Raw genomic sequence first — 6,582 nt, 5'->3', positions numbered from 1 at the left:
GATACTAGTTCATGTATATTTTGTTTATCAACTCAGTTGGATATATTTTGTTTATAACTAAGTTAGAATACTAATTTATGTATATTTTGTTTATCAACTTAGGTGGCAAGTGAGATATATTTTTTTGGTCAATTTAATAATAATAGTAATAATAATAAAAATTGTCCAACCCATGGGTTCAACCCAGCCCAACCCGATCCTTGTGGGTTAGGTTGAACCCCTGTGATGGGTTAGGTTTGATTTTTTTTAAACCTACCTTGGTGGATTGGGACAAAAAATTCCCTTAACCCGACCCAACCTGACGCATGCACACCCTTAGCAGCAACGGGTTTTAGTGGCCTTGGAATTCTCCATGTGAAATCTATGAAGCACATCAAAGGCGTATTTGGATTGAGTTAGAGTGAGACCATGGGCAGTGTGAGTAATCTGGGTCCCCAAGAAGTAATTAAGAGAGCCTAAGTCCTTAAGCTCAAAAACTTGACTAAGAGCAGTAATAAGATGTGCAATCTGAGTTGAATCATTCCCAGTGACAATGATATCATCAACATATAATAGAAGATAGATAATCATACTGGCTGAGCAAAAAACGAACAAGGAGCTATCTACCACTGATGCAGTGAAGCCTAGATGAAGTAAGTGGAAAAACAAATCTCTCAAACCAAGCCCCCATAAAGGGACTTGTGCAATTTACAAACATAATCAAGGTGGTTAAGATCCACATAGCCTAGAGGTTGATGCATATATACCTCCTCTTTGAGATAGTCATGGAGGAATGCATTAGAGACATCAAGTTGCCTCAACTGCCACTTGTAACTCACAGCAATAGCCAACACAAGTCTCACAGTAGCTAGCTTAACCACAAGGCTAAAAGTCTCATGAAAATCCACACCTGCTTGCTAATGAAATCCTTTTGCAACCAATCTGGCCTTGTACCTTGATATTGAACCATCACTATTTAACTTGAGTTTAAAAACCCATTTGCATCCAACTAGATTCACTTTAGGAGGTGCAGGAACAAGAGGCCAGGTTTGCTATCTTTGAAAAGCAAGAAACTCAGTATCTATTGCCTCACACCACCTTGGATATTGAGATACAATTTTGTAAGAAGGAGGTGTTGTGAAGGTATAGGCCATAGCTACTTTGTAACAAAATTTGGACTTAGGTTTGGAAATGCCAATCTTGGATCTAGTTTGCAAAGGATGAGAATTGGAGGTATGAGTAGGCTGTAAGGTGGAAGATGCTAGTACCACTGTAGGAGGAAGGTTAGGTGAAGATTGTGGAAGAAAGTCTAAGTTGGGCAAAGAAGAGGGTTTTGCAAAAATAGTAGGTGGAGAAGAGTCTAATGTGGTAGAGAACTGTTGAGGGGAAGCATTTGAGGTAAGAATGATAGAGGAAGAAGGATAGGCACCAAGCAAAGAAGGTTGATTAGTTGAATGTAAGTAGAGTTGATTGGAGAACCAAGCGGGAACATTGGTAGCAATGGAGTAGGATGAAGACATAGGGGTGATAGTAGATGAGAAAGGAAATTTTGACTCATTGAAAAGAACATGTCTAGATGCGTATACACGATTAGTTTGATGATCAAGACAAATATATCCTTTAGAATTAGTAGGATAGCCAATGAAAATGCATTCCCTAGTTCTAGGTTCAAGCTTGTGTGTATTATAGGGTTTGAAATTAGGATAGCATGCACAACCAAAACCTTTAAGTTGAGTTAGATCAGGTGTAGTAGAATAAAGTTTAGACCAAGGAGAGACCCAACCAGGCATAGAATTAGGAAGGAGATTAATCAAACTAACAGCAGTTTGAGCTGCAAAAGTCCAGTAAGAATAAGGGATAGAAGCTTGTGACAAAATGGTTACAGTGGTCTCAATAATATGTCTGTACTTTCTCTCAACAACACCATTTTGCTGAGGTATGTGAGGACAAGACAGATGATGAGTAATACCTTGTTGTGACAGATAGTTTTTAAAGTCATTAAAGGTAAAATGGTCTTCTAGTCTATGGCCTTTACCTCATACATATTCTTTTGATGGAAACACAGGAAATATATATAAGCCAGACTAAGGATCCTTTTAGATGAAGATTTCCATAACTCTCATTCCGTTAAGAAGTTTAAAAGTTGTAACTTCATGGTATTTATTAACCAAAGGGGTTATACCTATAGGATGTTACATTTTTTTTTTTTGGATACAAGATAGAATTTTTACTCTAGCTTAATCTAACTGAATATGTGTGTGAAGCTCCCTCCTGGAGACTTGAACCCCAGCTCTTGCTCCCCACACCCCACAAGCGCTTATACTTATGGAGTAACCATCGCACCAAAGGTATGCGGTGGTTATAGGATGTTACATCTAACATGTAACTTTCACAAATAGGAAACTTAAGACATGAGCTTCATTTATCACTTAAATAAATGTGGGCCATATAAAATTTTCTTTAAGGGGATATAATCCTACATAATTTACAGAAACCAAAAAAACAAAAGGATTCAAAAGAGAGAAAATTGAAGTATTATATATTATTCCCTTGTTAGTACAGAAAAGAGGAAATGAGAGACTTTGTTAAGATGTGGGTTTTGGGGTTTTAACATGCAATATATTGTTTATATAAAAATAAAAAAAAATAAAAAAAATTAGAATCTGAATCATATGTATGTGACAAATCCAATCATAATTGAAACATGGAAATTGGAATAGCAAAGGACTCCCACTATACATTACACAACATTTTTGTATTCCAGGGTAGAAGAGAATGAACATAACAATTGAAGAAATACATGAAAAGAAAAGAAAAGAAAAGAAAAGAAAAACCTGATACCAGAGTTAGTGTGAGAATGAACCGAGGGAGTGAGTGAGAGTTGGTGCTAGGGTTTTGTGAGGGGGGTTTTCGTTTTAGATAAGAAACACCTCTACTTGTGTTGCGTCTAATAAGGGTTTTTTTGTTTTTAACTGTGTTCCTCAATCTCAATCTAGGCAAGTGATATATTATTAAATAGGATCTTGAAGCTTCAGTTCAATCTAGGTCGTTTGATCTAAGGACTATATTTCTTGTTGTCCTACTTTGGAACATTCTAAAACATTTTTTTTTCTCTTTTGTGATTTCTTTCAACCACGGTTGTTAGTTGTTACAAGCAGCCAATCAATGATAGACAACTGTTCATTTTTGGATTTTGGTGGCGTGGGCTTTTAACTTATTGGATCACAGGCACAGCCCAACAGAACGTACAAACATGAATTTGAATCTCTTAATGGTTTTTATTTATTTTTAGGAGCAATTCAATTTCCAGTTAGTTGGGTCATTCATTGTTTGTTCGTCATACAGATGGTAGTAGTATTTGAAGGAAAAAATAATAGACTTTAGATTTTATGTTGTAGGTCATTTTTGAGGGTGGGGGTATTTGAGAATTTGAGATTGTAGGTAGGGTTCAAATTTGAGAGAGTCCTTTTCTTTTTTATGGGAAACAAGAAAATTTCATCAAACAAATGAAATTGAAATACAAGAGAGAGAGAGATTGATATCAACGAAAAGAGAATTGTGATGTTGGTGGTGAGCATAATGAAAGCCTATAAAAGTTTGTCATCTCAATTGTTATGAAAAATATTATGATTTTTTTTTTTTATAGCATTGCTCTTAGAGTAACACTTCAACTCCTATTTTGGGTTTTAATAAGAATTACCTGAATTTAGGCTTAAAAGTTTTCTTTTTTAATTTAAAATAAGGGTCATGCTAACGAGTGCCCTTAAGGTAGTTGTTAATAATTCATTTTAGGAAAGTTTTGATACCACTTTTATGGGAAATGAAAAAAACTATCAAAATATTAATTACTTTTTTTTCATTTCCCATAAAAGTTTTCTTTAAATGAATTATTAATCAGTGTCCTAAGAGTACTCGTTAGCATTTCCCTTAAAATAAAGTCAATATATGGACTTTTTTTTTTTTTTTTTGAAATGATCAGCTGCAAGAAACTATTTCAAATTTATAATCACTCATTGAATTCAAGTGCTTTTGTTTTTTTAGAGACAACGGCATAAAATTTTATTACTAAAGTAAAATAATTACAACTATAACGGGAAAAAAAAATATATATATATATATATATGTATATACTTGTATTGACTAGGAGAGATCTAAACACTTAAGAGACAAATTTTCAAACTAAATTTGTTCAAACAAACTGAGGAGAGACATCAATACAAATTTAGAAAACAGGCAGCCCATGTCCCCAAAAATCAACTTCAAAGCCACTGGAACTACCTGGGGAACCAATAGATCTAGAAGAAAAAGCCCACTCCCAAGGCATCCAAGAGGAAGAACTCTCCTAATTGTTAGAGCTCCAACACGGAAATCCAATTAGGTGCATAAGAGCTTGGATCCAGACCACCTCGTGCCAGATCTAGATCGATGCCACCCCTATGGGATTTGAGGGTGGCCTATTTTTCAACCAACAAACGAGACACAATCTTGAGACTCACAAAGGAAATGGTAAAAACTACCGCAAAGAATGGCAAAATGAGATTAGTCCCACAGAAGGGCAAAGAGAGGCTCACAGTAGAGTGAAGCTCATACTAAAAAGCCTAAACAAATAATATTATATATGTGTATATATATATATATATATTAAAAAAAACACATATTACTATTAACAATGAAACATTAATTTAAAAAAAAATTACATTTGTATTAAATATAATTAACACACCTATAAAAATAACTCTATATAGAGTTTTAAAATAAAATATAATATAAAAACAAACAAATACTAAGGAAGAAGATCTATAAATAAAATTTTGAAAACTAACTAGTGTTAGTAGTGTGGGAGAGAGATTTGTCTCAGACCCAACAAAGGAATTGTTTGCTTTGGAAATGGGCCAAGAAGACCGATGCCATCCTCATGAATTTGTTCAATCCCACATCAGGGAAAGATGCCTCCCACACATGCCTTATAAGTCTGAGCCTAAGATATGAGTGTACCACTACTACACATGTGCAAGTGAGCAAGTCTAAAAAACTGCACTTGTCGTGCCTGTGGTAGTGCACTTGGGTGGCATCGGCCTCAATGGTCCAATCCCGGGGAAGGTGGGGGTTTCCCCTTAAACCCAAATGGTACTTTTTATTGTGGGAGGGAGATTTGTCTCATACCCAATAAAGAAATTGTTCGCTTTGGGAATAGGCCGAGGAGACCAATGCCACCCTCACGAATTTGTTCAATCCCACATCGGGGAGAGACGCCTCCCACACATACCTTATAAGCCTGAGCCTAAGACATGAGTATACCATTACTACACATGTGCAAGTGAGCAAGTCTTAAAAATTGCACTTGTCGTGCCTGTGGTAGTGCACTTGGGTGGCATCGGCCTCAACGGTAAAGTCCCGGGGAAGGTGGGGTTTCCCCTTAAACCCCAAAAGGCGCCTTTTATTGTGGGATTGAACAAATTCGTGAGAGTGGCATCGGTCTCCTCGGTCCATTCCCAAAGCGAACAATTCCTTTGTTAGGGTCTGAGATAAATCTCCCTTCCATAGGTAGTATATTTAACACTGATTTACATGTCAACTTTTTTTTTTTTTTTGGAATTTACATGTCAACTTAATAGCTAATTTCATTAGCATTTCCATTTATAATAATGTAGAAAATTTAATACAATTTTAAGATAAAATATACATTGTAAATGGATTAGTTAAAAGAATATACATTTTAAAATATTTTGCAAAAAAATATTATAAATCTTAAAATCTTTTTTTTTTAGAATCTTGAAAAATAGGATTCAAGTCTATATATATATATATATATTATAAAAATAACAAATAGGTTGGGTCAAGTAAAAAGTCACACACAACACACACCCACACCCACACGCATATATATTTCTTTTACGAATTAATGGATTTGGATCCTGTTTAGTGAAATATGCGTTAGAAAATATTATGAAGTTAATAAGAAATTGACTCCTAATGTGTCTACTTAAATTTGATATTGATGTGGTAATGATAAAGAATATGAGTTTATATGCTCATGGGTTGGACATTGATTTGGGCTTTACGAATGTGTGGATTGGGCCCTCTTGTCCAAATAGTAATAATATTTTTTATTATTTTATTTTTGAGTCAGTAAATCTGTATAAAGCCGTTATTTCTGAAATAGTGTATTTATTTAGTAACATATATATTCCAATCCCTTATTCATGAAAAATGATTTTTGAAAAACTCTCCCAGTAAGAAAATATTTTGTGCATTATTATTTGAGTCAAAGAGAGATAAAATACATATATTATTTTACAGAGCACAGACCTTGTGTGCTTTTTCTCTATGTTGTAGATCATTTTATCCTAAGAAGTAGATGTCTGTGAGTCTCAAAGTATCAAAGATTGTGTGAGGAGTGAAATCTGTTTTAAGGAAATTATGTTAAACAAAAGACTTGATCTGTATTATTCATCCTCACGCATTTGGTTTATGAGTTTTTAATTATTTTGTAGATTTCTTCTTATATGTACAATATTTATTTATTGTTTTTGTGTATCACATTTTTTTTTTGTTATTGGTTTTAATTAGATCTATATATTGTTCCATTTTGCTTAATCTTGA

This window comes from Quercus suber, unplaced genomic scaffold (assembly GCF_002906115.3).
Source record: "Quercus suber isolate HL8 unplaced genomic scaffold, Cork oak 2.0 scaffold_82, whole genome shotgun sequence".
NCBI classification, from domain to species: Eukaryota; Viridiplantae; Streptophyta; class Magnoliopsida; order Fagales; family Fagaceae; genus Quercus; species Quercus suber.
The sequence above is the reverse complement of the archived record's forward strand: the minus strand, read 5'-3'. Positions refer to the sequence as shown.